Below are 8,450 nucleotides of genomic sequence, written 5' to 3' on the forward strand. Positions count from 1 at the left end.
CAACTCTCATGCTGCTCTCAGCTGTTCCCTACACCTTCCCAAGCTCATTCTCCCGGTCGCCTGGGCCAGGCCTGGGGACTCACAGCTGAGAGGCCTGCTTCTCCATCCGTTTCTACTTTCCTGCTTCACACCTGCCTCACACCGGGCTTGGAGCTTCCCTCTCCCGGGGCCTGCTCTGGTCAGCCTCTGAATTGTGTAACCTCACAGATGAGCTGATCACCCTTTCCTAACTGGGCAGGTCCTGGTGGGGAGCCGCGCCCCAGACCTATAACTTTTCAGTTGATCTTTGCCTTAAGCAGGCCTTGTCCATTGTTTCTGTGCATCTAGGTCAGCGGTTCTCAACCTGTGGGGGCCGAACGACCCTTTCACAGGGGTCGCCTAAGACCATCGGAAAACACATATATAATTACATATTGTTTTTGTGATTAATCACTATGCTTTAATTATGTTCAATTTGTAACAATGAAATTGGGGGTCACCACAACATGAGGAACTGTATTAAAGGGTCGCGACATTAGGAAGGTTGAGAACCACTGATCTAGGTTAACAGGCCTTTCTACCTAAACAGCCTGCAGTGTTTTCTGTGCTTAGGGGAAGTAGCGGTCCACAGCCCCAAGGCACCAATCCTGCCCTCCATCCCCACCTTGGCTTTGTCCCACCTCCAAGGTGATCTTCCTTGTCCCTCCTTAATCTCAAGGCGTGAGAGAAGCCTGAGCATTTGAGATCTTGCTCCCAGGCATATGTCATCTGTTGTCAGATTGGCTCAAATAAACTCTCATAAAAATTCTCTACAGGTCTAGCTGCTTCTTGTGTGGACAGAATCCACATTCCCAAGATAGAAGAATTCTACCTGCCCTGCCGGCGACTGTCACTTGTAAAGTATTTGTTTAATCTCCCAACATCAGTTAGAAGCTGCTCCAGGCCCTACCCGGTTTGGCTCAGTGGATAGAGTGTCTGCCTATAGATTGAAGGGTCCCAGGTTTGATTCCGGTCATGCGCACTGCTCAGGTTGCAGGCTCAATCCCCAGTAGGGGGTGTGCAGGAGGCAGCCGATCAACGATTCTCTCTCATCATTGATGTTTCTATCTCTCTCTCTCCCTCTCCCTTCCTCTCTGAAATCAATAAAAATATATTATAAAAAATAAAAAAATAAAAAAAAGCTGCTCCGGGACACACACGCATCCCTGTTTAATTCTCTGAATCAAATCACGGGCCGAAGACAGTTCTCTAACACTGAATGTCAAACGGATGATTTGGGGAGGAGGGGAGCTCATTCAGTTTTGGTAAGACGACCTTCAATTTAAACATTTTGCCCAACGCCTCCCCCCAAAACCCTGGGCCAATCATGTGGTCGGTACTGTGCTTTTCAAATGCATTCACTTTGTCCTGCTGTCCACAAGCAAGTCCTTCTCACCTAAAACCTTTCCCCTCAGCGGCCTACACATCCTGATAGAAGCCACCCAGAAGCTAGGTCTGTCTCCCTGGAGGAGAAGACCGGGACCTCGGGCAGACAGGGGCCTCCGCCCTCCCAAATGCCCTCCACCCCCCACCCCAGGTCCTGAGCAGGGAGCCCGAACAGGGAGCCCGTTATGGAAAGGAAGTGAAAGGTCATCACAGTGAAAAGGTTGGTGCCAGACTGCACAGCTTGCCCAGGGGAGATGTGGAAATCATCTCCGTAACATAAAACAAACAGGAAACTCGCCCTGTGACGACACTGGGATTCCAAGAATACAGTCAATATAGTAACCGAGATATGCAACTGAATCGGTGTCGTCAGAAGACTTTCAACATCGCCTTGAAAATGAACAGAGAGGGAGAGAGGCCGGGGTCAGGTGGAAAGGTACATACATGTAGGCGGGTAGATAGAGAAGGTATACAGATTTTGTGCTATTAACAACAAAGACACAAAATATTCTTTCTACCAAACTCTGGCATATGGCGGACAATGGGATCACATTCACCTTTGTCATCCATTCACCTGCATTGGCCCATTTAATTCCCACTAGACCCCTAGGAAGTAGGTACCATTGTTACCCTCATTTATGGATGAGAAGACCGAGGCTTGGGGGTCGAGAAACTTGCCCGACGTCACAGCGGGCAAAGAGCAGAGCTGGGCATCAGGTCAGGTCCAGCTCAAAAGGCACACGCTTACCGCCCAAGTGAAGTGGTAAGTCCACCATATGAAAAGTTCCAGCCCTGGCTCAAGTGGCTGAGCATCATCCCATGCACTGAAAGGTCGCTGGTTCGATGCCTGGTAGGGCACATTCCTAGGTTTCTTGGGTTCAACCCCCGCTTGGGCTGCATGCGGGAGGCAACCGATCAATGTTTTTCTCTCACATGGATGTTTCTCTATGTCTTCCTTCTCTCTTAAAAAAAAAAAAAAAAAGTCCCACTTAAGGTTCCTAAAGTTACAACACAGATATGAAATTAGGTCACCCTGTTGGAACCAACATGATATGATTGCAGCCAGCAACAAAACTACAGTAACTGCAAACGCGACAGTGCCAACTCTAAAATTATTCGCACGCTCGCCTTTCCGCTAGGATTGCGCAATTCCCCGCCACACAGGAGCTGGCCCTGCCTCTATTAAAGTCCAGCTGACGATGCCGGAACCGGTTTGGCTCAGTGGATGGAGCGTCGGCCTGCGGACTGAAGGGTCCCAGGTTCGATTCCGGTCAAGGGCATGTACCTTGGTTGCGGGCACATCCCCAGTAGGAGATGTACAGGAGGCAGCTGATCGATGTTTCTCTCTCATTGATGTTTCTAACTCTCTATCTCTCTCCTTTCCTCTCTGTAAAAAATCAATAAAATATATTAAAAATAAATAAATAAAGTCCAGCTGATGGCCTCGCCGGGTGGCTCAATTGGTTGGAGCGTTGTCCGGTATTCCAAAAGGTCGCGGGTTTGATCCCTGCTGGAGGCACATGTGGAGAGGCAACTGATCGATGTTCCTCTCTCTCCAAAATCAATAAAAAGATATCCTCAGCTGAGGATTAAAAAAAAAAAAAAAAGGAATCCAGCTGCCAGCGGGCCCATCTCGCGCCGAGGTAAATTACTGTGCTGGGAATTCTCTAAGAAAAGGTGACCCACAGGGAGCGACGGCTTAGCACAGCACGCGCGCCAGGCAGGGTCTCCAGAAGCACAGCCCTGGCCCTCACCGGGGAGAAAGCCTGAGTGTGTGCGACATGCGGCCACCATGGCTGGGAGCACCCCTGAGAGAGGAAACTGAGGAGGAGGAGGAGGAGGAGAATGAGCAGCGTCATCTTTAGCGAACGGCAGCACGTACGGTCTGGTGAGCAACGCCCAGGAGGGTTCTGTTTGCACCCGGAAGTACCCGCTCCCACGTGGGAAAGCCACACCCCTGCCATGCATGCCTACCGAGGTGGCACCAGGCCGGCCCGGGCACTGCTACCCAAAGCACTTCAAGGCCAGTACCAGGAAGGATCTGGAAGGGCATCACCAGCCCGGGGGTGTCCCTGACCCCCGCCTGTGCAGGACTCTTCTCCCGCCCCTTCTTCCTGCTTGGCATTTGGTGTTCCTGCTGCTATGCTGCTGACTAGGGTGAGAAGTCAGGTGCAGCAACAATTAGCAGCAACAGGAAGAAGAAACAAACAGCCCCTGTCCACGCCTTTGTGGGCGGGAATCCTCCGTGCACCCCGTGGGCCACGTCGCCCCCCACATGCAGAAGTGATGCTCTGTGGTTGTGCTCTAGGGTGTGTGTGCTTTTTCAGAAAGTGTGAACACAAACACCTACAAACTGCTCTTCCCCCGACCTGATGGCACCGCAGACAGACTGTGGGGCGGCTCAAAACTCACGTTCTGTGCCTGGGAGGGCGGGAACTTTCACTTATGAAACATTTTATCTTCAATTCATGACTGGGCATTCAACAGTTGCATTTTTTAAAGGGCTAATGCCTTGCAATGAAGTATCTTATAATTAAACCACTTACAGTTACTGAGTAAATGCAAAGTCAAGCCAGGTCATAAAGGGAATTCTGAATCATATTTTTCTGCGGCTCTCGGAAAGCAATGAGTCTATAGAATCAAAAGCAAATTCAAGGTTAAGCCTCTATTTCCCCACATCAACAAGGACTAGGCAATCAAACAGAGAAATGAGATCTTCACAAGAATTGGGGAAAGCTCACTGCGGGTCACATTTTTGTAAAGAACCCCGTCAGCATGATTGCAGGGAGAGGCGTGCGCCTGCCCCAAGATTCCCCAATCTCTCCCCTACCAGGATGCCGCTGTCACAAATGTTTCTAAAACCATGGGGGTGGGGGGTGCCCCGATTTCCCACGCATACTTCACCTTTGCACCCGGAAGTACAACCGGACTTGTGGAGGCACTGCAGGACACCGTCTACCCACCTGCAGCCCCGCACTGCGTGCGAGGACCTGTATTCATCCCCTACCCTGAAAACTCCTCTCAGGCCTGGCCTCTTACTGGACCCTCATAAAACCATGTGACAGGACAGCAGGTGTCAGGGCACCACTGCCCAGATGAGGAAATGGAAACCCAGAAACCTCCACGGCTGATTCAGCATCACGTCCAATGGGCACGGGGGTGGCGGTCTGCAAAGCAGCGGAAAAAGGGCGGGAGACAGGCTTTGGAGAGCACAGATCCGGGTTCCTATTCCAACTCAGCCACTTACTCAGTCCCACATGCACGCATGTGCGTGCGTCCCCTTTGAGAAAAGGTCACATCACCTTTTGTAAGATCTGTTTATTGGCATATAAAGTACAGATGCTCCTTGACTTAATATCCCCATAAATGCATTGTAACTTGAAAATGCACTTAATGACATCCGAGCTTAGCCCAGCCTACTTTCAGCGCGCTCAGAACACAACATCCAATCCTAAGGCAAACCATCTTCGTAAGTCAGGACCGTCTGCATGCGTAATACCCACGACCTCACACCAACAGGAGAGCGAGTGACGGGACCAAGTCCACATTAGGTGTTCCCACAGGAACAGTCTTTCTTCCCTCCCAGCTGTAGCGGGTGCTGAGAACGCCCACACGCCAGGGCCTGGGACCTCCGCCGATGTCTTGGACATTTAACTTTCTGCAGCGTTGCCGATTTATTTTACACGTACCTTACTGTACCTCACATTACTCAAGGTGTGCTTGAGAAGGTAGGAAGAAACCCAAACTATGCACATTACATCTTTTTAAGGGCAGCAGCGGAGCTAACACCTGGGGAATTCAGTGGCAAGCGCCTAACTTTAGAAATGAGAATTCTTCCATAAAAAGCAACGTCTGAGTTAGAGCACATGCCAATTTCTTAAAAGCAAGGTTATTTTGCGTTTGCTTTTAACACAAACATGCATTACCTTTTTTAAAAACATTTTTTTATTGATTTCAGAGGGGAAGGGAGAGAGAGAAACATCAATGCTGAGAGAGAATCATTGATCAGCTGCCTCCTACACACCCCACACTGGGGATTGAGCCCGCAACCTGGGCATGTGCCCCCGACCGGAATTGAACCTGGGACCCTTCAGTCCACAGGCCGATGCTCTGTCCACTGAGCCAAATCAGCCAGGGCAACATGCATTACTTTTTTTAACAAGGGGCGAAGGATTCTAAAGAGAGGGAATCAACCCCTAACCTGAAACCTCAGAAATGTGCGGAATGCTGTGCGTGTGCTGAGGAACAAGATCCAAGGGACCCCTCAGGAAGCCAGGACTGGTGAGAGCCGGAGGGGAGTCTTTCCTTTTGATGTGGGGAATGAATGAGCTCACTGATATCCAGGCCAGACTTCCTTGATCACAGTGATAGGGTAAAGCAAGGTGCATGGTGAGGAAGGAGCCAACAGCTTCTGCTGCTTCAGGCTGACTTGGCACCAGCTTCCTGTGCCCAACGGATCCCCATCACCTTAGGGGGTCGCAGCAATCCGGGACAGAGAGGTTCTCAAACATTCTCTAGTTTGTTCCCTGCTCTGGCTCAGGGAAATGGCCTTCCTAAAAGGCCAGCTTAGGGGCCATTTAGGAAGCAGAAGTAGCAGGTGGGTTTGGGAGACAGTCGGGGGGAACCCAGGATGCCCCTCAGGTTCCTGGGATGGGTGTGTGGGAGAATGACCACATGAAGAGTATGGGACATTCTTTTCCTTATTAGCTAAAGAACTCCGAGTCCAACAATTAGTCGATGATCCTTGGGAAGGAGGGCAGTAGCCGGCCTATTTCCCAACCCTCCAGGTGTCTGTGACCCTGCCATACAACTGGGAGGGGCAGGCCTCACTCAGCAGCACCACTTCTTTCAATGATCAACTTCAGGGAACAACCGCGCAGGACATAAAAATAACACACACACAAGCAAAGGTGGACATTCCGTAACCCTGAGGCTCCCAGTCACCCAAACAGGTCACGTTGGCCGGCGCCCAGGGCTTGCTGGGAACCCAGCATCCACCTGATATTTGCTTGGGGTAGAAGGTGAAGTTCACAAAATGTTACAAATCAACAGCAGAAAACGTTCCTTACTGGTGTTAAGTAACAGTTGTTTTTTAAGCACTCCCTGTACGGCCTCGATTATTTCTGGAATCATCAGAGAAACTGCGAACAGTGGTGTGTTCTGCAGAGGGAACCCCAAGTGAGGAGGCCGACTCTGCACCCCACCCCCAATACACCGTGTCCTTGGTCGGACTTATCTTTAAAACAGAAAAGACCTGGCCCAGGCCACTCAAAGGGAGTAGAAGCCTCAGTCAAGTGTGAGGGTTATTTCTGAAACACACTTCAAACACACTAGTTTGAATAACAATGTTATTCTTAAAAGCGCACTTCTTCCGGAATTCAAGTCCAGGCTCCCATCGGCAACAAAATGCTGGCCTGCCAATAATAACCATGCAGAGTGACTAAACATTTTTTCCAACAAAGGGTAAAAAAAAAAAAAAAAAATGCTCCCGACCAAAGTGCAGAACCAGCTCCGGGCCGGAGCGGGCGCGCGTTTCCGCCTCCCACCTTCCCACCGCCTTTGGAGCTCCGGCTGCGCCTAATTGCTCCGTTGGAACGCGTCCTCTAAGGCTCTGCCAGCAACAGCGCCCCAAACACCCCGCCCCCTCCCCCGCCCGCCGCGGGGGTCACGTGACGGCGGAGAAAAAGTAGGGGAAAGGTTAGCGGGAGCCCCGCCCCCGGCCTGGCGTGCCCCGGGCGCTCAGATCCTGTTCCACCCGCCGCGCCTCCGGAGAGACCTTCCGCAGCTTTCGGGCGCGCGTGGCCAGCGCTGCCACCCAGGCGACCGCGAGCGGAACGCGGTGCCTCTTCGGAAGGCCGAGGCCTGCGTGCTCAGCCTTCGGGGCAGCTGAGAACTTAGTGTGCCCGGCCACATCCCACACCCGAAACGCAGCCCCGCGCCCCCGCCAGCCGGGAGCGCGTCCGGAAGGGGCTCGCCGGGACGCACCAGGAAAACTTAATTAACGGCGTTTCTATGAATGGGCAACACGGGGCCAGGGTTGCGTAAGCGCGGGCCTTCGCCCCAGGGCTCCCGGGAGGCCCAGGCTTGACCGCTCGGTGAGCACTGGGCCGAGCCGAGGCCAAGGGCGCAGCGGCACCAGGTTTCTCCTCGTCACCTCCGGGCTAGGCCGTTTGTTTTCAGTACACACTCGCAAGGTTATTTTGACCTGTGCATGATGCCAGTTTCTGCTACTCTGATACAAAGTATGCGCGCTCCTAACGATGGCCCTGTTTCTGATTCAAACAGCTGCTCAGATGGCGACCCATGTGCAAGGTCCAGTGGAACCTCGCTGCACGAGGAGGAAACCGGACGTTTGCTCGCAAACAGAGCCGCAGGGCACACAGACCCTCGTCCAAGTGCGGCCTTCCGTCCCAATCAGACGCGTCGGTCCCAGACACTCCCTCGCCTCCACCACCAGCGTTATCAGCCTCCCGGCCTCGTATCTACACCACACTCACCCACTGCAAGTCACCTAAAGTAACTCGGCGAGGGGAGGGCGACGCTTGTTGGCGTAAATAAAAGACCAGCGAGTTCGGCCATATTTTTTTATTCATTCGGTGTGTGGTTTATAAGGAAATAAACATGCTTGAATATCTGGAATGACCAGAAATCGGACGCCTGTGCAAGAAAATGGTGTAACAAAGACAAGTTTCAAAAGGTGAAACTGCCATTTTCTTCGGTAACTTACAAAGTTACCGGTTTTCTACTGACATCTGCCCTTGGATGTTTTAATACACGGAGCCCAGAGGGACTGAAAGCCTGTCCCAAGTTGGGAATATTAAATCTGTCCAGTATTCAACCTGGTGAATTACTTGGCATTGTTTACTGACGGTGTTAAAAAAAAATGAAAGTAAAATCAGTCGTCATCTTTGTTCTCTACAAGGAAAGCCAACCACCATTTACATTATAAAGACGCTGACCCACACACAGCCCGGCGAACAAAACGAAACAAACTAGCAGGGGGAGTTGGGGTTAGGGACTCGCAGGCCGGGTGGATCCTGGTCACG

The 8,450-nt window shown here is 51.7% G+C and overlaps 1 protein-coding gene and 1 long non-coding RNA gene across 3 annotated transcripts in view; one reads left to right on the forward strand and one right to left on the reverse strand.

Annotated features, from left to right (window-relative positions):
• Positions 1-8,450, reverse strand: part of CPT1A (carnitine palmitoyltransferase 1A (liver)) — a 58,215-nt gene that overhangs the window by 33,934 nt on the left and 15,831 nt on the right. The window contains exon 1 of one of the 2 annotated variants that reach the window (XM_005864361.2): positions 3,951-4,013. The exons of the other annotated variant lie outside the window; for it this stretch is intronic. The gene's annotated coding sequence lies outside the window, so the exon portion shown is untranslated. Of the gene's footprint in view, positions 1-3,950; positions 4,014-8,450 lie in introns of those variants that run through there. 2 annotated transcript variants of the gene reach the window in all.
• Positions 6,484-8,247, forward strand: LOC106725777. The gene is made up of 2 exons (XR_001361731.1): positions 6,484-7,598; positions 7,690-8,247. It is a non-coding gene; the product is annotated as an uncharacterized LOC106725777 (long non-coding RNA).

The sequence above is a fragment of the Myotis brandtii genome, unplaced genomic scaffold (genome assembly GCF_000412655.1).
Source record: "Myotis brandtii unplaced genomic scaffold, ASM41265v1 scaffold187, whole genome shotgun sequence".
NCBI lineage: Eukaryota > Metazoa > Chordata > Mammalia > Chiroptera > Vespertilionidae > Myotis > Myotis brandtii.